Source organism: Sphaeramia orbicularis, chromosome 6 (assembly GCF_902148855.1).
Source record: "Sphaeramia orbicularis chromosome 6, fSphaOr1.1, whole genome shotgun sequence".
Taxonomy (NCBI): Eukaryota; Metazoa; Chordata; class Actinopteri; order Kurtiformes; family Apogonidae; genus Sphaeramia; species Sphaeramia orbicularis.
This window is the reverse complement of record NC_043962.1, coordinates 29,921,437-29,947,234: the sequence shown is the minus strand read 5'-3', so window position 1 is coordinate 29,947,234 and position 25,798 is coordinate 29,921,437. Positions and strand designations below refer to the sequence as shown.

General features: G+C 39.5%; 1 protein-coding gene across 2 annotated transcripts in view; it reads right to left on the bottom strand.

Moving 5' to 3' along the window:
* Positions 1-25,798, bottom strand: part of roraa (RAR-related orphan receptor A, paralog a) — a 186,796-nt gene that overhangs the window by 70,319 nt on the left and 90,679 nt on the right. The window lies entirely within an intron of this gene.

Genomic DNA, 25,798 nt, shown 5'->3' with positions numbered 1-25,798 from the left:
ATAAACAGCACTCCACACAAGTGCCAAGTTAACAGTAGGAAGAAAACCGCTGAACTTCCTCCAGCCTCATGAGGTCAACTGTAGTTCATGGGACAACTGGTCTACACTAACAACTGGGCAAGGTAACAGGAAAGGCTGTTGTTTTATTGAGAGGGAAGATGACAATCCTAATATACTTTTCTAATATTTCACACAAAAAAAACAAGGCATTTGTGCAGAAGGCACTGCAAGATAACACATCCCACAGCCCAGCCAGGTTATAAAGAGGCCAGAGAGTTTGTACAAGAGGTAGGACTTGTACATATTACACAAGGGAAACATTCAATCTGCATCAGCAATTACAATGCACGGTGTATAAAATAGATAGTCCTGCTTTCTTACATCCCTGCAGAGTCAAGCAACACATTATAGAGTGGCTCCTTTTTAAATAAAAGTTTTACACATCTATTTATACACTACACTGCACAGTCTAGCTCACAGTAAACATGCACATCACTGAAACCCTAAACATACAACATCCACCGTCGTCGCAATGTCAAGACAGGTCTGGGGTTGAGGTTGAGGCTGAGGTTGGGGCTGCGTCTATACTGCACCCACAGCCATACATTCTCAGCAATATGAAAGCCAGCAGCCGTGGCCAGCAGTAATAATTAATAGCATAGTCTATAAGCATTCCATTAGGTGCAAGCAGCTGTCATAAACATCTTAATTAATTTACAAAGCAAGCAACTAGGGAATTATGGCGACGTAAAAATCTGCTTCCCTCTGCCGCTCCATAGCACTGGAACAGATCGGGCTTTTAAATTTTTAAACATGCCTTTCATGTTCTCTAGAGCACTAAAAAGCCTTTGAACAGTCAGCTTGTTAGGAGATGCACCTAGCAGCCCAATACCTACGGGTCGTCTCGCTATTCTTTTCATACAATGACATGAGGGTTTGGGTTTCTCCCTATGCCCTGGCTTGACTCAAGGAATCATTCTATTCCTGTTTGGTATTTGTCCCCCTCACATATTTTTAATTTATTTGCCGCAAAGACATACTGTATATACATTGTTGATATTTATCCATCTTTCAGAGTTTCCTTTTATTGTATTTGAGGGAATCCCTGCAGTACTATTGTATCAATGCTTTTCTTCTGTAGGAGCAGCATTCAGATGACTTCTGTAAGTAAAAGTAGCAAAACGATAAAATAAAGCAAGCTTTTAAAGAAAATCTGCAATGTGCAATGACAATTGGATTTGCAAAATATAAACTAACCTCCACGTCACCATTAAAGTGAAATCCGTTAATCCAACTGTAGCTGATGACTCACTATGATTTCATCTGATTGGACAAATGGTGTGAATGCCTGGTCCATGTATCCAGAGAAGTGTCACCACATGTACCATAATCATTGTATCTGTTTATTTAATCAGTCTATGTTAGCTCATTTTGATTAAATTCCAAACATGATCAGGATTCTCTTTAAACAAATCTACTCTTATATTACATTACATTACTTTTCCATTCAACCATGCTTATTGTGATAATGAACATGACTAATGCACAGCTTAAAACCTTCTCATTAATCAGAAATACAATATATTTTATATCAACTTGCAGTCCAATATTATATTTATCTAAGTTTCGGTTATCCATCATTCCCTGTTTATTACCTCTTCTGTGATATAACTTACAGATACTTTCACCCTTTTTTCCTCTACAATTGCAGATGTTGACATCATAACAGCAGTAGCACACACAAGGTCTTTGGTTGCACAACAAAAACTACCAGAGTGTGTCTTATGTAAGAGGGGTGCTCTCCTGAGGATACTACATCACGCAGCTGAGGGACAGTTGCAAAAAATGGAGATGCCACTCTTGCAGTGCACTTTAATCTGGGCAGTTGTAGTGCCAAAGCAAAGGGTCAGAGTGTTGTGGTAAAAACTCTCTTCCTTACCTGCTCTCACTCAGAGAGGGCAAGATTAGACTGGCCACTCCATTATAGGAGAACGGCTTAAGAGCATTTCCACTTTCAGAGCTAGGATATCAGCAGCTTCTGACACTAAGCAGGGCTGACCCATCATTTTGGAGGAGGTTGGGGGGGAGGGAATCGGCTGTCTGGCCAGCTATATAGTTGAGTCTGAGCTAAAATCATTTTTTTTCTGACCCTTACAGTTTCAAAGGAATACTCAGAGGCGACAGCATATGTGACTATTCTTTTTACAGGACCAACAGTCATGTCCTCACACCATAAATATATAAATTCACTTTCTGTAATTATGAATCAGTTTAAGTATGCATAACACCTACAGTATGCCATCTACCAAGCGGACATTGAATTTTAATGAGGCCATTACTCTCTGATGATAGCCAGGCATCACATATCCCTTTTTTTTCACTCCCATTCTAACCTGTCTCTTTCTCCCCATCTCTCTCCATTTCAGCCCATGCCATATTTGCTTAACCCAGCCAGTGTGACAGCACTCAATGCTAAAGCACTCCCAAGGCAGATGATCAAAGTCAGCAGTCAATTCACATTACAATGCATTGATTTGATGTTTCCTAACCTCCCAGGCCTTTCTCTAATGCTGCCAAGGACCTTCAGGATATTTCACAGCGTACCTCCTTTCCCAGCTTTTCTCTGTCTCCCTCTCTCTTTCTGTGTGTGCACAGTGTCTGTAACTGAATGTGGTTGACAGAGATGTTTCTCTGGTCATGTTCACATATGATTTCAGTCTATATTCTGTCCGCTTCAAAAACATGCAGTTTAAAAATAACAGACCCGACTCAAAGCCCAGCAGTAATTCATGAGAGGCCAACCGCTTTTACAATGTAATTATTGCCCTTCATTCACCTGCTGTTTCAAATATTGTTTTAGAGTAAATCACCCCCTTGTTCTCATATACCACACTTCGTTTGCTTCTCATCTCTTATTCATTTGCAATTCTTTATTGAGTTGGCTTCTATGCTTTAGTGACTGCCATTTCCCTCTGAGGGGATGTTCAGAGCACTTCCATGTTTTATTCAATTATGAAAACCTAATATGGTGGAAAGGTGTGCATGGTGCTCACTCATAACCATGCATTATTTCACACATATTTATTCTCTCTCTGCTGTTTGGTGGCAAAGACTTAAACAATAGGACTAAACAGATGCATGTCTTTTTGTTTCTGGCGCTTGACCTCTGTATGCAGCATCAATAAGGGGCACATACAAGCAGACAGATAGAGTTAACATATCCATGTATAACAATTGAATTTACTCTGTCTGTCTTGCTTTTGGACAGGAGAGATTTACTTTGTTTACGTTTTCACTCAAAGGTTGTCAAAATGTGTAAGCATCAAGGCCGTGGCACAGTGACACACTGACCTACAAGCACAAAGGAGAACTTTGTCTGCCTTGATAAACACACATGCGTGCAAACAGAAAAGAGACGATGGGAGAGTGAGAAGGAGGAGAAAGAGAAGGAGGAGAAAGAGAAGGAGGAGAAAGAAAGAAGAACTAAGAGAGCATTCCTTAAACAGCATTAGTCATCATGGTTGTGTGCAGCAAGCTGGCTCTTTAATTATTCCTCAGAAGCCAGACAAACTCAGCACGGCGTGAAGAGCGCCTATTGATTTCTGCCTGGCAGATGGGACACACTTAAAGCAATTCACAGACAGAGTGGAGGATCAGAAAGACAGAGATAGTACTATTCAATCTATAGAGCAACAACAGAGCATCTGCTACAACTGGCCATTAGGCAGGTGAGAAACACTCGAAAATCTAAGACGGCATCCCACAGAGTTAAGAAAAGCACCGCCTTGTGAGTGATGAGACCTGTTGTAGCGTATCACTGCAAGGGACTCGTATCATACCTCTGCACTGAAACACTAGTTTTTATGGGCTGCTTAGTCAAATATTTAGACATATACACAGATATTTAAGGGCATAAGGAAACAATATGAATAATTTACCTTTTAATAAATTAATAATCACAAATACCCAAACAACCGCAATCTTTCATCATCATACTTTAACCTTTTCATAATTAGTTAATAAAACTTGTTATCAGTACTATTTTTCTTTTAAACCAATGAAATAACAAATGATTATTCGAAGCTGACACCTACATACTGTATGTCTTGGCAGCATATTCTGGCATATTTAACCTTTGCATGTACTTCAATACAATTCCAAATCCAAATATCGTAATTGTGAACAGGCTAATTTGCAGCTGCATAAGTAGGTAAAATCTAAATCTGTGTCCACAAAAAGCAAAACAAACAAACAAAAAAATCTATATTCAAATGCTAATATGAAGGACTTAAAATATAGTTTGTCATTTGTATGTTAAAAGAGCTGAAAATAATGACGGGTTTAATTATATATTAATTAGTCAATAATTAATTAATGTAGATCCACTGATTAATAATATATTTGCTAGTACTTGAAGATGGTTTGTTGTGTCTTGAACCAGACCACCAGACTCATAAAATAGATATAGTGAAGACTTTAAATTAATTTAAAACAATATAATAATAAAAGTATATTTTTTGGTGAAATGGAAGTTATTACTACATCGATGCTAATTGTGAATAATTAAGTATCTTCACCTAAGAGACTATTTTTACAGAGGAATGCTGTATTGGATAATTGTTTTTGCAGAACTTTTTGAAGTTGGACCTAATGTATATAAAATGGCACTAAATCATTTTATCATATTATACCTTAGTGTAGAATTTTGTAATTGTTAGTCACATAAATCTTCATTTACTGCCAAAAATCTATTATGTGAAGTGACAGTGACCTTCAAATCTTGCCCAATCATCCTATTTGTTCCATTTGTTTGTTACAGAATAAATTCTGTGGAGACATTTCTGATGTATTGTGTTTGAGGGGGAGGACGGACAAAGAAATTTAAAGTATAATGGCTATGGCTGTGGTTGTTGGCAGCAAAGAAACATAAAAATAATAAAAATATCCAACTTAAAATACAGAATGATAAAACCACCCTAAAGTTAAATCCATTCAATATTTCCTTGTTTTGCTGAAAAATGATCTAATAATTATAAAGTGTATCTCACTGATAGTAAGCGCACAATTAATTTTATCTACTAATTGTTTTGCCACTGTTGCGCAGTATTAGTTTCTTCTGACTTGTGTGTGTGTGTGTGTGCGCGCGTGTGTGTGTTTATGTGCACGACAGCCTGAAACAGAGATTGTGAGGAACTACAAAAAAACAGAGACAGAATTCAGCTTTGCATGCTTTGTACAACTATAAAAAGCAAGTTCTTTGTTGAAAATACTGAATTTCAAGAACAAAAAGGATATTTGGAGGTCATAATAAAAAGAAAAAGAACAGAGACACACTTAGTATTATAGTATCACATAAGTGTATCACATACTCTGTGCACCCGGTATACTCTGGTGTAAGATACTAAAATGTTCTGATTAAAAAACAAATGCTGCAAAAGAAATACAAAGCATACATATGAAGCTTTCAAAGGCCATCTGTCTCGGTGGGATGGCTCTTTTGGAGACGCATGCTCATCTTCTGTGAGGTCAGTGTTTTTAAGTGCCATTCTATTGTTATTTTATGAGAAGGGCTGAACACAGAGACAGAGCCTTGTCTGAGCTGTGGAGGAAGAATTCCCCTGCATGGCTACACAGTACACAGACAGCACATTTAGAGATGTCGACCCCTAACTAGAGAACAGTCTGTGAGGTGAACCCACTAACCCTGTGTCTTTACCATGTCTAGCCAAGCTGCTCTGGAAACCCCAGTTAAAAATGCATTTGGTGTAGCTGATGCAGCGGGCGGGCCATGCTCAGTATGCCAGGCAGACGAGTAGGCTTACACGGCCTGCTCACTACACTGGTTAGTGAAATGCCACTACTGTATGCCTCATCACCGCTGCTTCCCTCTGCACTTACATAATTTACACAAGCAAAGGGAGGGGAGGACAGCAGGGGGAGGGGGTCGAACTACGGGGGAGCTCACGTCCAATTGCGTTTGGCCATGCGGAGAGACAAATACAGAAGTACGAGGGGAGCTCATGCCACAGCGGGCTTTGATGACTACATGCTGAGACGCCCCTACGACATGCTGATAGACAGTAGAAAGACCCCACCCCTCCTTTGCATTTACCAAGCCAAGCGGGATATAGACGCAACAGGAACAAGGCAGAGAGTCTGAGCACATTAGAGGTGCACTGATCCACGACCATGGCATGGTTATTTATTAATCAGCTGAGCTTAGCTAACTGCCTGCTTAGATGAACAGCACAAGCCTGTGGTACACTGCAGAATCAGCCCAAAGACAGCAAATCTGTTGCCATCATGCAGCTTAAAATACATGATACATTTATGTCAAGTAAAGCAATTGCTATGGCAATTCTATATTTCCTTATATAATCTTTTTTTTTTTTTTTTTTTTTTTTTCAAATAACGCATTTCTAGTAACACAGAGCATAAACCGTACAATAGAGTATGTGGTGGTATGCTCTGCACAACTAAAAAAAAAACAAAACAAAACTGTTGACAGTATGCAACTTCCAAATCGTAATGTATTTACATCAGATAAAGACATTTGCCAGGGCTAACGCGATATTCCTGATATTTCTATTTTTTAAATGACATATTTCCATTAATGCTCACAGACAGAGTGGAGACAACACAATCTGACACAGTGAGCAAACAATCTAAAGCTCAGCATTGTAAATCCATTTGTGATTATTTGGCTGCAAAACAAAACATTACTATGTGATCCAAAGTAAATACTGTCATAGTGCACAACAAACAAAGAATGTTTGCCCATTTGCACATTATTCATCTCCAAGGGTGAAGTCAGTGATGAGTAACAGCATGGCGATGTTGTCAGTAAATAGACTCTAACATACACAAAATCACCTCTTTTATGTTGTACTTTTGGAGTTCACTGGCACCACAACACTGTGCACTGACAATGTTTTTTGCCAATTTCAACACCTCACAGTTGGGGTGTCAGCACATTGAAATGGTGTTGAGAAACACTGCCTTTTAACTGAGAAGAAACATCTCTTGGAGAAAAAAAAAGAAAAGAAAAACAGAATGGGATGCAATTCTCCAGAGTGTATCCCCCTCATGTCTCTTACACTGTTTTTTTGGCAGACTGGGTAAGACACAGGAAAGCACTGGCACACAACGCACTCTCTACCTGAACACAAAGGGAAACATCTCAGCCTGGAGTTGGGGCTTCAGAGACTAATAGGAGGCTTTCACATCACCACAGGGAAAATGAGTTACACTCTCCATTGGCCTATAGAGTTGATGCAAGCTTTACAGTCTAAAGGTGTTCTTTGCTAAGTTCTTCGTTGCTTCAGGAGCCATTTATGGAGGTTCAAGTGGCAGGGTCTTCGGAAAAGTCAAGAACAGGTGAAGTAGTATGTGGTCATTACTAGACTCTTCTTTCATCACCTCAGAGTACTGTACCTCACACACACTCTTCTGCAGCACTGAGCTGGAAGACCCTAAGCCTCTTGGACAGTTCATTTAGGATAATGCAGTGATGAGCAATGGGGTGGGAGGGGTGGGGGGGGTGACTTATGTATGTGTGAAAAATCGTGTCTGATAAATGTATCTTTTCAAACTGTCTCATCTGACTCTAATGTATTTCAAAGTGAGATGCAAAACACGTCACCAAAGACAAGAATGATTATTTTCATAACCTGCTGAGACATAAAAAGGCAATCTAAACGGTAGGCATATAATTATTTTATGAATTCAGATGAACAACACAAAAAGGATATTTCAAAGAAATTTTCGCATAAAAAAAGATGGAACAGAAATTATCTAGGGGCTTTTTTCCCCTTTCTTCAGACTTCAGAAAAGAGAAATTTATTTCTGCCTTCATCTCTAAATTGGATGCAATTTATTGCCTCTCCAAAGCTCATTTTTCACTGGCTTGCAGGATCCATGGGCCATGGCAGGCAATGTGTATCTGCCCGCCTCCCCTGGCCTCGGGTGCTAATATGTGGAAACTGGCCTGGGGATATGGAGTCCAACCAATGGAAGAGGAGGCAGAGGGACAGAGGAGAGAATCAATCCCTAATCGCTGAGGACTAGAGAGTAGGAGGGGTGAAGAGGAAGTGAAAAAAAAAGAAAAAAATGAGGAGAAAAAAGACAGAAAGCTGTGTGTTTACCAGCAGACATGGGTGCTGTCAGCTGACTGGAAGAGCTCTGGGATGTCAGAGGAAGAAAAGAGAGTTATATAACCAGGCTGTTAAAGCAGAGGGAGAGAGTGAGACAGAAAGAAGGAAAGACAGAGACAGAAAACGAGAGAGGGATGACGGGAAAAAAAAAAACACATCACCATTTAAAGTGACAGGGACAACATGATCAAAGCAAAAGCAAACATGGTACATAGTGTTGCCTGCTCAGAAACCAGACAAAGGCAGGTGACTGTCCAATGAGCAGAAATCTCTGGTGAATAGTTAAAAATGCATCCGCCACACAGTTGTGAACACAGGTCAGGGGTTATTTCATCCATCATGTATGCATTATCTTGGACCAGGGTCTCATGTAAGCAATGTTTTCATGCCCCCAGAGCCGAATGGTTGCCTGGTTACCTTTGCACTGTGTCACTTTCTGGGCTTCATCCAACTCTACATGAAGTTAGTCCATGCTACACCACAAGCCATTACCAACTAAGGCCACTAATAGCCTCTAAAACTCCACTCAACCTTCCAGTGCCCACCTATTCACCACTGTTAGCTTTGCACTTGAGTTGGACTCCATCAATCTGCTAATGTGGCTTAGTGTAACATAATAAATAATGTAATAGGTTCATGTGCGGAGGATGCAAAAGTAGTGCTTAATCTGAGAAATCGGTTGAGTTCAACACCGTACTGTGCATGCACACATAGACATTAAGTACAGTTAGCTCAAGGTGCATTCTGTCCTGTGACCTTGCTGTTACACTTCCACAGAGCAATGAATAACTATCGCATTTCTTTGGCTGACAGCTGACACCAAGAGGCCCAGGTGATATACGAGACATGACAAGTGATTCTAATTAAATGTAGAGCTTGTGGATGTAAAGTGGCAGGAAGGGAACAAATCCTGTCCAGGCAGCAAGCGGCAAAGCGGCATGCCTTGCTCCAAACGAGATGAGCCGGGCTGTCAGGGCTGCCTCAGCTGTCCTGTAAACCTGGGCCCAACTCCCCAGGGGGACTGACAGGTTTCAGCTGGAGGGGAGAAGGCATACCGCAAGCCTCCTGCCCTTCCACAACAACAAACACATGACACACAAACAGGCAGTTCTAATGCAAAGCAAAAGCCATGTGGACCATGTGCATTTGTCACATAACTGTGTACATAAGTAGGCACAAAGCATGGTCGTCTGGATCCTGTGCCCAGATGAAGTCTGTCATGAATGTATCAGCTCTTGTGTGATTTGGAGACTAAATAGAAAAACAACCTACAATCAAAAAGAATCAATAGTTACAGGAAGCAAGACACCTCTGTTGATGCAGTATCCCACTTGTCTTTTCACCACGACTGTATTCATCCAGCTCAGGTTGAGAACAAAGGACTAGACACGGGAAGAGTTTTTTTTTTTTTTTCTTCTTCTTCCAGACAACATTTTTTTTTTTTTTCATTTTTTCATAGAGGAGTGGACCCAGTGGTACTCAAAGCAAACATGAGTGTGTCAGTATGTGACACAGGACTGCACTTTACAGAGGACACTCACAGGATCCTCAGCTTCCCCATCAGACCCCTGGAGACAAGCCACATCAAATCAGTTAACCTTTGACCTCTCTAGAACAACTTGGGTCCCAAGAGTCACGGTCAGTCAGCTGAAAGACAATGTACATCACGTTCTTTTCAAGTGACGGGAGCAGTCATGTTAGTTGGCGTCTGTCCACTCCAGAAAAATGAAGGAACAGCAGTCTATCATAAGATCATCTAATGTCAGACAGGAAATATTTCTTTGATAATATAAAGTCATGGCCCAGTGGTTTCTGTTCTCTCCAGGAAAGGACTACCTTGATCTGGTCTACAAACTGTAAACTTTTCAATTCTGTCAATATGGTTGGAGTAGTGTGACGGTAAAAATGATTCTATTGCACTACTATTCAAGTATGTCAGATATCAACCTTACCAAATCAGTATTTTTCACTTTTATTTGAGTGCAAAACAAGGGCAACCAAGGCAGTTAGAGATCAGGGGCTTCATCTCAAACCAGTTTGTTGCATTTTGACAGCCAAAGTACAAACACTGGTCAAGAACCAAGAATTGCCAAGAAAAAAAGTCCAGAGTAAATGTAGCGCTTGCATCATTTAAAGAAAAGAAAAACAACTTGTGTTTCAGTATGGATGTGAAATCAAAGCAGTAGTTGACTGCTTGAAGTTATTGTAGTGTTGTTGGGAAAGTGGAGATGTGTACGCACACAATGACATAATGACGAGATTCTATAATGACTTAGGCCATGTCCACAGGAAACGACATCTTTTCCTATCCGATCTTTTTCTTTGTCGTTTTCAAAAAAGTGTTCCGTAATCACGGAGTTGTTTCAGGAAATATCTGCATCCACATGAAACCAATGAAAGCGACTGAAAACGATGTAGCACAAATGCCAGGCCTGTATGTGGCATTGTAATGATCTTGCAAAATACGTAAATGAAGACGTGGAGCATGTGCGTAAAGCTTGCTTGGTTCTACCGGGTCTGGTCCCTTCTGGTTGCCCCTCTCCACGGTAAATCTAAGAGCATGTAGTGAATATTTTAGCTATGGTGTTTGTTGCTCATTGTAATGAAAGAGTAGCTGAAGATTTTGATTCAATATTTCCAATAAGCTCAATAGCTGTTGTAGCATGAGCACTATTCTGTTGTTGTTGTTGTTGTTGTTGTTGTTGTTGTTGTGTTGTTGTTGTTGTTGTTGTTGTTGTTGTTGTTGTTGTTGTTGTTGTTGTTGTTGTTGTTGTTGTTGTTGTTGTGTTGTTGTTGTTGTTGTGGTGAAGTGGCGTCTTGCTTCCGGGGTGAAAGGTTAGAGAGGTGGGACTATGACATCATCATTTTAGAAAAATTGTGGTTTGATCGTCTGAAAACGTTGGTTTCGTGTGGACGAAAGGCCTATCCGATACAAAACTTTTGCGGAAATGACCGAAACCGTCTTCGTATGGAGTGGGCCTTAGTCTGTGGCAAAACAAACTCTTCTTTGAAAGTTCTTAGAAGGTTTACATGAACCAGCCCCAGCCCAGAACTAGAACTGGATTCACGGATCACTGGTTTGGTAGAAATGCCTGAAAACAAGCCGTATAAAGTGCAACTCCTGGCTACTTCTGATCCTGTTAAGGACAAACGACAAATGTCAGCTGGGTTGTGTTACAGGAAAAGTCAGGTGATATCTTTAGGAGATGTTAGAGAACCTTGAATGAAGTGCCAATACCGATTATTTACAGAGCAAGGCCGGCAAATGGGTGATAAATTCTGATATCCTGTAGTTAAATGAGTGTGTGAGCATGCTTTTTAACCAATAATAAAAAAAATAATATCAATAATAATAAGAATAAGAATGATATTAATCATAATAATTGCTACATTGGACAACAATTAATCAGTCTATCATTACTTGGGTTTTTTTTTTTGCTTACAAATGGCTTCAATATTTTACATTATACTGCGTCCAAATACACAGCGAATATGTTAATCTCAACTTTAAATGTAAAACATATTCAGTGTAGTACTGGTTCTTCCCCTTCTGTTGTTGCATTTGTCTTCCTAATGCACTTGCTGCTGGGGCCCAGTCTATTTACTTTCTTTGGCCCTCAATGACTAGACCCTTTGGTTTGCCCCGCCCCCTGTCCATCCCACAATCCCTCTATTTTGGGTGTCTCACAAAGCCGCTGATGTGATTAGAGAGGATGATGATTACAGTTACATAACAGAATCAAATTAATTTGTGGCCTGAACACAGCAGTGGCAGCAGGAAATCACTCAGGCTCTCAAATCTCCCTTTCTCTTGGTTGCCCCTGTGTTCCCTATCTTCTCTCAACAACCCCCTCCCTCCCTCTTTCCTGCACCCGCTGCCCCCTACTAGAACACACAGACACACCCCTCTCTCCTCCCTGCCCCTCCCTCTAGTCAATTAAAGTCACATCGAGGGATTAAAAGGAAGTAGGTCAGTGGAGCATTGCTGGGGGAAAAAATGCAACACACCACGTCAGAAGTCACTGTGTCGACTTTGTGAAACACAGACCAAACTAGCGGCGATTTGTGATCTCATTTTGCTTCAACCAATGCCGGGGCACTCACAGAAGCCAGGTTCAAATCCCACAGACAGAGCCGTGTCCTCACCTTGATTTCTTTGCAGCTCACAGGAAACCCCCCTGGAGGGCAGCCTAGGGAGATAAGCTTTGGTGGCGGACACTTGATACCCTCTACAGAATGCTTTGTCTCCAGTCCTCTTAACAGATCCTCTTCAAATGCAGGATTATAGCAGTGCTACAGGCAATGAGAGCCCCATAGCTCCACTACAAGCAGACAATGCCAATAGCCACTACGCAAGGCTGACACAGTACACATACTATGAGAAACCCCCATCCTACATTGTAACATGTGATACAGGTCTGCAGAGCTCCCATTCAGACTGCTTTTGATTCTGAGTGCAAAAGACCAGTCACAGTTTAACCCTTTGTCTTCTCTATTTACGCTCTCAAACTGGGAAATGTATCCACTGTTAGCAATATATATTTCTGACTTCTAATTATTTATTTACTTTTCAGCTTTAACCATTTTAACTGTATTCTTTTGTACCTTTGCATGCCTTTAAACCTAGAACTGTTTTGTGATGACTTATAAATTAATTTTTCTCTACATGTAACCTTTTTTAAGTGATTTATCATCAATCATAATATGATCCTAATATTACACTGGATCATGTAAATATTCACAAATACTCAGAGTAAATTCAAAGGTTATAATATAAAAATTGAGAAAACTGAAGAAAAATATATGATTAACTAAAAATTAAAACAAGCATCAACAGTCACCAATCCAACTATATGGATTTTATTGATGAATCAATGTTGCAGAAAATAACAGTGTTTAAGTAGCCCCTTTAAGACAGCACTTCTGTTCCAGGAATATTTCGCCTTTATTCCGAAATGACGTTTGTGTAAATGAAATGGTGGGATCATTTGGTTCCTCCTTATTGCAGCATGGTAACGCCTTCTGGAGGCAAAAACAGAGCCGTGATAAGGTGGAATCATGATTCCGGAACGCTATGTAAAAGGAATAACTCTCGTTCCGCAACCAAGGTGTGACGTTTTGATGATGTATTGTGTGTGTGACCCCTGGCTGTGTACAGTAAACAAACGCATTAATGTGACCAGAAAGATGTCAAACTGGGGAGATACCAAGATCTGCGAGCTGTGGTCACTTCAGGGGGAGGACTCTATCCATGCTAACATTTGTGAAACGGTGAAAGACGGGCCGACTCTGGAGAGGTTAGTAACATCACTATGCTCGGGGTATTTCTGACATGCAAGTTATACGTCACAGTATACGCTGCCCATTTGATTTCTGAATGCAGGTCCGTGTAAAAGCTCAGCCTGTCTCACCTCTGTTACTCCTTTGGCTTGGCTGTGGAAATCGCTAAATGGTGGCAAAAAGGTGTGAATCACCATCTCACCTTTGTTTGGGGATCTCTGTGTATCTCTGGATCATGACCTCCTCCTGCTGTTCAGGTGAGTGTGAGTTTGGAAACGTCATAATATGATGTTGATGAAAATATGATGATGTAATATACATGAGTTGTAGTTTAAGGCAATAAAAAGCAAAACCACTTCATTTGGAAGTTTCATTTTCATTTTGTTGATCATGCTTGTGCTCCTTCACTATGTATGAAATAATGCTGTTAAATTATTATTGACATTCATCTAATACTAGTGCTGCAACAATGAATCAGCTGAATCGATCCAAACTGATTCTTGAAGAGTTGGCAACGAATCGGCAGTTGATTCGTTGAGTTTTGAGCACATTAATATCAGGGCATGCCCGTATGCTGTGTAATGTAACAGAGGAAAACACAGAGTAGAATGGCTGAGGCTTTGGATGCTAGACCAGATTTTTAAAGGAAGGTTTTACGAGGGCCGTTCAATAAGTTCCAACAACACAGACTGATAATTTATATTTATTTTTCAACATAATCTCCATTTACAGCAATGCACTTGGTCCATCGATGTTCAAGCATCACTATCCCATCACGAAAGAATGTAACATCCTGTATTATAACAACCAGTATTTCTGGGTGAGGCCATGAACTTGTTGAACAGCCCTCGTACATTATGTTCCCAGTGGCCAGTGCAGCCCTGTTTGGCCGAAATGTAGTGTTCTGTTTACGTAACAAAACTTGAATATGGGGAAAAAAATGGCCAAAATCCCACGGCGCACTAAATTTCGGGCAAACGTGGCTGTTGCGGCCACCAGGAACATACACCTAGCTTAAGATAGCCTACATATCATGATTACTTTAGTGCACTAGCTAGTTAGACATTATCGTCATAATTATAATGTCTGTTTATCAGGCCACCACACTAACATAACCTACCAGAGCTGGTTGAAGACTATAGTTTGCTAGTCTCTAATCATAACAAGTCGAGGTAGGGGCTAGTACTCGCTAACTATACCCAAAGCCATTGCAGGGATGAAATCATTAGTGACTTGTCTGCAGCCTATACTGCTTTGGGTTAAATACCGATCTTTGAGAATTGAGTCTTTTGTGTTTATCCAATAAATCGATTATTTTTAAAAATAATCTACAGATTAATTGATGATTAAAATTATCGTTAGTTACAGCCCTATCTAATACATACCTATTTATTACAGCTTAAAAACATCTAATAGTGAACAGAGGATTCAGGCAGCAGTTCAGCCTCCTACATAGGTTTATCCTGTTCGACTGCTTGTGTCTGTTTAGAGTATTAAAAGTGACCCCTACTGTGTGATGGAAACTCAGCAGGGGAGGTGAGCAGGGAAAGGCCTGCGTTGTGCTGTGCAGTGACACAGTGTTACTACTGTCAACATATTGCACTGTATTGTCCAACTTAATCACCCTCATATTCACAACACACTATAGAGGAGTGAATGATAATGGGAAACAGTGTAACAGGCTTGTCATTGCTGACCATTAACAAGTGAAAATTATCCTGCCTAGTTTCATGCTCACCAGCTGTGAACATCTTGACAAATAATGTAAAAGCGGTTTTTCTGTGACAGTCATGGAGATGAGACGACACATCTAATCGTTTAGCAACACTATACACAGAGATGACAAGGGGTTTGAAGCAGAGAGATGCTGCAAGTAATTTGTTTACTTTCTTGATAACAGGCAGACTACAGAGTGACAAGATGAATCGGCTACACATTGAGAACAACATAAAAATGATACTACAGTTTATTATGCATTTCAAACGCAGTCTTGTAAATATGTATTCAAATACTTGTTGATATATGATGGAAAATGATGCTTTAGTAGACATCAGTCACTCATCGCACCTGCACTTACACTATATTAAGAACACTGGATCTGATTTAGATAAGCATTTTTTTCATCTATTGTATGTATTTTTTAGTATAAACGTGATTAAAAGGGATAGGATTGTTAGGGATGTCAAACATATGGCCATGGGTCTTTGACTGGAAAATACTTAATCATATAATTTGTGTATAAAATAACACATCACATGGGCCAGATCCACAAAAGGATTGTGTATCTTTTGCAAATGAGACAAAACCATAGCACACAATTAAAAAACACCTGCAAAGGCTAGAATTAACCAAAAAAAAAAGAAAAAAAAGAAGTCTCTCTCCATTCTCCAATCAGATATTGGAGATAGTGATAGATATGGGGGTTGTCTCAGACTTTCAGCAACTTAAAAAAAAAAAAAAAAAAAAAATCCTCTGACAGCATTAATGTAGATCAGACTCCTTTATTACAAACACTTTACGTAATAAACCCTAGAATCTAAGAGTAAAAGCAACAAAACACAAAAATCTTCCTGATAATAGATCCTAACCAAACCTATGCTATGGACCTTTTCACACAGTTCAGACATACATTTATAGCTTAAACTGTGAGTGCCGACAGAACATCAATACTAGGGGTGTTCTGATTTGGGGCCTTCAGTACAATATGAAGGTGTACCAAACAAATACATGCAGCCTATGTGAAGAACGCAAACACTTGCCTTACATTTCCATACCAACCTTGAAGCAGAATCCACACAGTATGAGCATGGTGGCCGCAAGTGGAACCCATCTGTAATATTTGATATCCTAGACGGACGTCTAAGCAGCACATGCACCATACACATGCTGAATGTGAACCAGTACGGCAGCTCAGAGCAGCATCACATGTACAAAGTCAGAGCTGGAAGACCCTCTGTCTTCTCTAAGGTGACCGATCTGCGAGCATTTTGGATTCAATCAATCAGTGTTTATATATATAGCACTTTTCATACAACGAAATGTAGCACAAAGTCAGTTGGAGTTCAAAGTCATTGTCAGTTTGATCAGTTATCAGTTACATTTTTTTTTTTTAATGACATTGGTCTCCTTCACTGTACCGAAAACATATTGAAAATATATCAAACCGTAGACCCCTGTACTGAAAACCTACCGAACCAAATTTTTCTGTACCATTACACCCTAATTAATACTAATGAATCTGCAAACTCTCATTACATACATTCAGTGACATCTAACCAACACGACTTTAATATTCTGACGCCAATAAAACACATTTCAGTCCTACCAGAGTCCCATTAATAGCTGTGCCCTATTATTTGTAGCCTAACATTAGTCAATTGTGTTATAGTATATTATAGTATAATACACGAAGATTGTTTTTTGATTGCGGTGACCTCTGTGTTTTGTTTTGTTTTTTTATGTGTCTCTGCTAATTAATGAGAGTTTTCATTATCAACCGGTCTATTTGATGAAATGCGAACAAAAGACTTTCACTAGACACAAAGGTACAAAAAATATGAAATTGCACCCAGGTGGAAAACTTTATGGCTGTGTTTGTGCCTGCATATCATTAGTGAAAAATGTCTGTGGATGCAAAAATGGTGGTATTTAGCAACACTATTAGTAAGCAGGATCCACTGGCCTTATATTTACTAGATATTATATGATTCTATTTACTTAATTTGTCACTTTATCTTTCATATGGACGCATTTATTTGATCTAAATCAGTCACTCAGCACCTGATAACTCATACTATCTCTGTATTTATGTTGTGACAAAATGTATTAATGTCATGTTGCTTTAAACAATTTTTTATGCGATGTAGATCCATGCTAGCTTTATCCGAGTACCTCATTATGATGTGGATTTAGGATTTTGTAGCTAGTCTTAAATAAGTTTTTCTGAGTTATCTGAAACAAGTCATTGTGGTAAGGCAACAGAAAGGTTAGACTCAATCATCTTATTAATTATAAATATGAAATAAAAGGTGCTGTTTCCTTCTAAATGTTGATTGCATTAGTAGAAATATACTTTACTTAAAAAGAATTAAGAGAAACTATAGTGCACAACCACCGAGACACCCTATGGATCCCAATGGACTGCAGGAAACAAGTAAAATCAATGCACAAACAAACAAAAAAGTGTAGAAGCGATTGGCATTGATCTGTGACGTGTATTTACAGAACAGTACTGACTGCGACATAGTTGACTTAAGGTGTGAGCAAAGCTGCAGGCACAGCAGAGTCAGAGGGATTTGCAGCACCATGTTTAATGCTCCCTGATGACCACTAAAGGCCCTAAAAGAAGGAAATTAAATAACTCCCGTTGACATCAGATGGTCCAAAAAGAGTTCTCCAAGCTTAGCTCATAATGCAGCTTTCTAACCGCCCAAAATCTTTCCAATATATCATATTTGCAGTGGTGCCAAGTAAGAAAAGTGTTATTTTTCTTAAATAAATACTGAACTGAAAGTGATTTTGCTTTATTATTGATTACAGTATATATTTTAAGCCTTAACATCAATAAAGTTATATTTTACACTTATTTTTCAGCTCTGTCCAATAACTATTACTGAATAATGAGCACAGTATTGTGTAATTACCCCTGATGATGAGGCATGAAGTAATCAATGTTGTCTGCTAAAACCTGGGCTGAGCGATCTGTAGTGTTTTGCTTTGTGCTCAGCCATACTCATTACTCTAATGTGGATAGGTGAGGCCCATTCAGTGAATCCATTTACACTACTGAATATTTCATTACCTTTCTGAAAGATAGTTAAATTACACTATGATGAAAATATACACGTACAGATAAATAGGAAATGGATTAAACATTGAAGAGATGTCAAAGAAATATTCACCTTCAGATATAATCATAGAGTTCATATTTGACAGGTAGCAAAATTAGAAATAGACATTATTAACCCATAAAGACCCAAACATCCACCAGTGACCAAAATCATACATAGAAATAAAATGTTTAATACCTGTTGATCCACTTATTCTATTAATACATGTAAATAATCAATGTAGAATGCAGTTTCTCGTCTGTCATCTTCTACAGTACTGAGTCACCAATAAAACCATGGAGTTTGATAAATGACAGTGGGTGAAGACACTTATTTTATGTTTCAGTTAATACTATATTTTGCAGAAAAAAACAAAAAATAACCAAATAACTAAACAACTAAATAAATAACTATATATATATATATATATATATATATATATATATTTCTTTATTTCTTTATTTTTTTAAATTTATTTATTTATTTATTTATTTTTTCTCTGTTTTGGATATAATAATCCTCAACTTTAATCTGAACTTTAATGAAAACCTACATAATTTATATGTTAAATATAAGAAAATACCAGATTTTCAGTTAGAAATGCCAAATGCAGAGCATCATATTAGAGTAAATCGTGATAAATCACTTAAGAAAGATTAAAAATACCAAATATTTTATTTGGGAACTGCTCCAAAGTCACACTGGGTCTTTATGGGTTAAAGTGAGAACTATTGCAGCAAGTAAATATCTAAATAAATATGTGCTTTTGATGATTATTACTACTATAATACATCATTTTTACAGAAATGACCACCACAGAATTATAATTTATCATTACTACACTACGTATTTAGTAAGTTCATGATCATATTGGAATGTGATTGACAAAAAAAAATGATTCATTGCAACATCCCCCAGACTTAGTCTAACTTTTTTATATTACAAGCTGGTGATTTTGTTAGGAGCTACATGGTTTAATTCTTTCGTTAGGGAATTTCCATAAAATGACGCTCTACTATTAAAGTGGTGAATGGCAGCAGGATGCCTGCGTATGCAGTCCAGCAATCCACTTGTTAATTGTACTTAACAGGGCTATATCTCAGCACAAAGCTTTCATTAAGGCATCAAAATAAAAAGCAAATTGCTCAACTCCCTAGAAGGGTTACACTGGGAACAATGTTGTTGCTAGATGATGATAGGCTAATCAAATTCAGATGTAACTAGAGACACTCACTCACTGACTCAACTTCTCCACTGCTTATGTGCTGTAGGATGAAATACTACACTGTTGGAGGCATTGATTCCTGATAAAAAGTGGTCAAGCCTGCCACATCAACACTACATCAAGGCAAAACCCTGGCAGGGATGTTGGCTCGAGTCCATCTCTTCAGATTGCCTCCATAATGAGCATGTTATCGCATCCGGATTTCAATTAGAGCAGGACACAGATCTAGACAGCTGCATGTTAAAGTGTGTGCACCTCAGGATTCCCCACAGTTATCAGATGAGGAGATGGCTGAGACAAACCTGATTGGTTCTGTGACAAATTGCCGTAGGTCATGGTTTCTAACTGACTTGAGAATCCATTTGTTGTGCCTATCATATAAAGAAATCAGAAGATGTGATGATAGGAGTAATTTGATTAGGTGAATGTTGTCGAGGATACATAAAACTAATGTCTAGAGTTCTCTCATCTTCTTATGCAAAGGAAGGCCAAATCTGCATAAAATGGATAAATTAAACACAGTTAAAGGCATAGCTGTTGACTCAAAAAACAAAAAGAATTATAGCCACTTTAGCAATATTGTACTATCTATTTAAAACAATATATATTTAGAGATCAAGAAAAAATGAATGATAGCTATATTACTAGCAAGATTAGCTATTCTGACCCTTTGAAGAAATGGCTGTGACAGTGTGAAATTCCACAGACTCGTCACTGTGAGGATGAAAGTCTAAGAAAAGCAACGGATGAAATCTGCATTCCCGAAAGAGCCTGCTGCTCTAATCTTTGCATTGTGAAGGCAAAAGACGAGTGAGTCAGATTTACGTCACTGTTTGTTTGCTCTTTTTTCCACCCACAAATGCCTCTTCCTGCTTCCTCTTTCAGACTTGCCTTAAGGAGATGAATCGTTTTACAGTTTAGTTCCTCATTTAAATGAAGTGGGCGGGATGTGGGGAGGGTATTTTAATCACTTATATAAATATTTGCATTCACATGGGCTGACCCTTGGAATAGTCTATTACTTCATCTCTTTCACCCGCTGGCCCCCACCTCTCATCCAGACACGCTTATTTACCTCTTCTGCTCACCCATTCAATAAGACTCCAACCAGCCTAGAGACATTAGCATAGCCACACAGCTCCACAGACCAGGCAGCTATGCAGCTTTGTTCTCCGATTTGTTCTGAGGGGACAAATAAAGCCTGCTATGTGAAACAAAAAGCAGTGGAGGAAAGGGGGGTTAGACCACTGGGGAGGCTGGCAACTCATCTGTTTCTACCCTCTAATGCTTCGACAGTGAGTAATAAATTGATCATGGCGTCGGGCACGATGCTGACCTTAAAATTTCCTCTTAAAGTAGTAGCCAGGCAGCGTAAAGACAAGAGGTGGTCATCATCCGACTACATTGTGTGTGTGATTTATTGGGAAGACTCAACGATAGTGATCTGGGATGGATCTCAGAAGAGACAGGGCTCCTGCATCTTTAATTGTTCAGAGGAACAGAGCCTCATCACAATTATAGAGCATTCAGGAAGCCTCCAAACTCATTTAGCTCGCCTCATCTGGGAACAGGAATCCACTAAACACAAATTCCTCTTCTGCCGCCTGCGGCAAAAAGCCTTCTTTTTTTAAAAGATTAATAAGATAAGAGATTTAAGAATATCCAAAAGACAGAGGAAAAGACTCATTGTTGAAAATGAAACATCACAACGTGTCAGCATGTACAGAGGGGACGAAGGATGCACAAAAAACTGACAACGCCCTTATTGTCCATTTCATTACTTTAATTAAACCTTAAGCAAGCTCTAAAAATACACATTTTTTTCTTTGTAAAAAATACTCCGATTCTGTCTGTTTTTAGCGTCTGCTCATTGTCTGCCTCTCTCTAGTGCTCACAAAGGGACAGTGTCTGAAACATGAGCTCATGAGAAAGAAACATGCACACAGCAACACACCCAACATTCATTAAAAAACCTTCTCATCTCTCTGTGCACTCATAATCTACTTCCCCTTCTAGTACATAAGGTAAATTATGACTATAATTGAAACATTGCACATGTTTAGCAAATGTGAGCTCGCTCATCCATAAGGACACAGAGGCATGAGATCCATTAAAACAAATAAACTAATCAAGTCAATGCTGCGCGACACACTCATCGAAGATAAACACATAAACAATTTGCGCTGGCTGTGCGTATCAAAATATAAAGACGTGAAATACGGTGATGTTGCCGGAATATCTACGGGCTGGTTCACAAAATATCAAAGAAGCTGAATGTTTAGAGGTGCATTCATCATCACCTTAATGGATGTATGGCCACATATATTGTAGCCATTGTGATAGATGTCCCTAGGCACTGGCAGTAAGTGCACTTTGATTCTTTCCTTGTAAGTCAGATGCAGAATCACAGAGTAGAGTCCAGACTGATAGAAAGGTGTGACCAGCTTTCTCTCTCACTCTCTCTTTAGACCTTCTGGCAACCCACGTTGAGGCTTTCAAGGTCCCTAAGAGTGAATAAATATTTGAGGTAAAGTAAAGGAGGCTGTACCTTTGGCAGTGTACATTTTTAATGCTGCCACAGACTGGCCCTCCACTTTATTGTTCTTGTTACACAGGCGTAAGGTTTACAAGAAGGTCTTTACCTACAGAGCCTTTGCAGGTATTAGTTGTGTTTGGGGACTATCTAGTTACATGTAAAGGACTTAATAAAAAACAAAAATAAGTGCAATTGAAATCTGTTACAGTCACTGAAATGTGTAAAATATTTAAAGAAATATACTCATTAGTCAAAGTGTTGGTACAGTTACATCTAGATATATTGTCTTTGGTAAAAAGCTTATACATAGAGTAAATCTGACGAAAACATAAAGCAAATTGTTATTGTGAACATTAACACTATTTAATGCTTAAAATTAAACAAAACCAGAAAATGCCAAGTGTACAGTCATGGCCAGTTGAAAATATTTGTTAACGATGTAATAAGTTATATTTATTAATATATTTGCAATAGCTACATATCAGGGTAACTAGTGACTTGTAATCTATTACATTTAAAAGATAATTGAGCATGCAATATCTCACTGGGTTTTTTTCCAAAACTCTGCTGGGTGATCACAGGTCATATTATTTTGTCACTATAACTATTATAAGCTATTTTTTTCCTCATGATAACATGCATAGTGCTCACCAATCAGATACACCATGCACTGAGCAATCAGTCAAGAAAACAGAATGTCACCACCATGCACCTGTAGAGGGCATTGTGATGCATATATGGAACAGTTCTCTGCTATGTGCTTTTTTAAGCCAATGAAGAAAGGAAAGACCAGGCATAACTGTCACTACAGCGCGAGTCTCCCTCTGCATAAACCTATCGCCCTGATCATGGCTCTTTAGTCATCATGGTCACATGAGAGTGGGGAAAAAGAAGTGACATAATTTCCTCCATTTCAGCACATCTGTTCCACATCTGACAGCCATCCAGACAGATTTAGTGAGGTTTTCTGCCCCTGCTGTGGAGATCGTAAACAGGCCATTCAGCTTGTGTTGTTAACTCAAACAAGATGTGAGGCCCTGGGCCAAGTCTGCGTTCAACCTGGGGCCTTCAGATTACGCTGGACTCAGGACAGATTTGGTCCCCTCACCGAATGTCGGGCTAAGCCACAACACCTGGTCTGAGATCAGCAGAGGAGCACAAGGAAGGAACAGGCCCTGGGAAGAGGGGGTTTGTCTGCTGTAAGCCGGGGCTGAGTGCTGAGTAGATAACTCAGGTTGCGTAACACTGCCCACTTCAACACTAGCCTTAATGAGGAGACAGCCTTTCAATTCGACTCACAATGACGAGCTGTAAAGGAGAGAGTGAGAGAAGAAAAGCAAGGGGCTGCAGGAATCCCATTTGTATTTTCACGATGAGCTCTTTTAGACAAAGGTGTCCCTGGTAAGTATCACTGTGTAATGTGGCTAATCTCACACCGAAGATACTGTAAATGACTGCTTAAGACCCCTCATTCATCTGCTGCACTGCTGACACTCATCCATTCGATCAGCATCATTTAGCACGTAAACATGCTGCTGGTGACAGGTATCAGAGCTGCCTCTCTAATCATACACATACCTCAGCTTTGTGGCATGTCCTCATCTATCTCCCTCTCCTCAGAGGCTACACAGCCTCCCAATCAGAAAGGATAATACCCTGTGGACCAACTACCGCACTCTACACAGACAGAGAAACACTCTGCAGTTAAAAAAAAAAAGACCGCCCAGGCCCATTTAGCATTGGTGTGTTGACACTAATGGACACATGGACTATACCCTCATGTTTGAGAATAAGGAAATTATGCAGACATCCAGCTATCCCTTCACTTTCCTCCCTAAAGCATAAGGTGGTGGGGGGACAATTGGTTTCATGGGTGCTGTGGGGTATCATTTGGGAAGGTCTCCCTGTCTCTCCCTCTACTTTGCGAGCTGGAGCCGGTGGAGTTTAAGAGGAAGGGGTATTATCTCAGACTCTTGCCAGCCCAGTGCACTCTTTGGGATAATGTTCTTACTGGGCGTGATCCTCCGACTGCAGAAGTCATGCTGTCTTTACTCAGAAAAGCAGAGGGGGACTGGAGGTGGGTGGCTGGCTTCGCCCCAACAGATTTATAAAAGAAAAAAATAAAGTTCTTGCTACACTTGCTTGAACCCATATTTTTTTCAGAAAATTAGAGAATTAGTTATAATAGATAAACACTGTAATAAAGTGAGCTCATGTTGCTACTACTCTTATAATCACATAAAAATGCAAGAAAAAAGCAAACATGCACTAGTTCTGACTGGTGAAAAACAACTAAATCCTCAATTTATCCTTATATTTAAAGTAAATAAAACTATTTGGCATTTGATTTTGTCATGATACCTGCATCACAGATTAGTTTTGCAGAATTTATTGCAAAATTTACCTAAAACCTGTCTTCAACAGCAGTCTTCATGCACCTGTTAGACTGTGCTCTTGCCAACCAAACAAACCACTCAGGAGGTCAAATGGACCAAAGAGAGAACACTTCATCTGTTCTCTACATGCTGAACTTTGAAGAAACTTTTTCAGCGTAACCATAAGCTATGTCAATATTTGAGTCCGACCCTGACAGGATGTTCGTGCAAGCCAGGGGGATATAAAGTTCCATAAGTACATTATAACACAGGATTGCAATAACAGTGTGAGTGTCTAATAACGCTTTATGGGCATACTGTAGAGACAGGTACAACCTCAGCAGACCAGAAAAGGATCAGAGGTTGGTGTCACAATTGTCTTTTAGCTTACAGAATTAAACATAGCATTATGTTAGCATCTCCCCTCCGGCATCACATCAGAGAGTCTTTTGAAGAATAAATAAACAATCTACGAGGCTTCAGGTGACAACACAGCACACTGGCAGCTCCTCGGCATCTGATAAGGTCCATCTCCTTGCCCGTGGCAAACAATCGGAGAGATCAATTTCAATCTGGAGACGTGATAAAGAGAGTTGACAATGCGCCCCTGCAGCTGTAAATACACAATGTCATGTCTGAAAATAACTGATGAGAAATGATCTAAGATCAAAATGTGCATTGATTTCATTGCCTCTCCCTCATCCCATTCCAATAATTTCAGCTATCAGTTCTGTCAACTCTGCAACTCCTAACAGAAAAAAAAGGTAAAAGCCAACATCAGAGCAGTAGTCTCAAATGCATAAAAAGATCCCCTTCCTGCCAACATATGAATAAAAGATATTATATTACAGTCATTTTTTCCAGTGTGCTTTCCCAGTTAGCTAATCTAAGTGATACAATGTCATTTCATACAAAAAATGTGTTCTTTATTAACCAACAGACATTCAAGTCAGACTGTGCTGCGTGTCAGACAGAGGTGATTGTGTTATCTGTGAGGCCGGCTGTGCAACTCTCCGCTGGGCTCCTGCAGCTCGAGGATTGTCCCTTACCTCTCCACTACCCCAAGCACTGCTTCTCCCCTGCACTCTAATTGCCTCCATTACTGTATCTGCAGTCAGATAAAATGCTAATTTCACAGCACATTAATTTCTTCAGGCTGAACAATAAGCAACACAAAGCCCAGGCCGCCTGTCTTTGCCTGGGCAAGCACGTCTGCAGCGCTGGGCTCCTTCCCAGTGGTAGAGGAGTGAGAGCACCATTATGCACAGGTCAATGAAATGAAGGAAAAATCCATCGATTCTACATTTGAAAAGAAAACACAGGAGAAGGGCCTGGGCAGGGTGATTTATCAGTCTCAGACGGAGTCTGGCAGTCAGGCAAGGAAAATGCTGAAGAGAAAT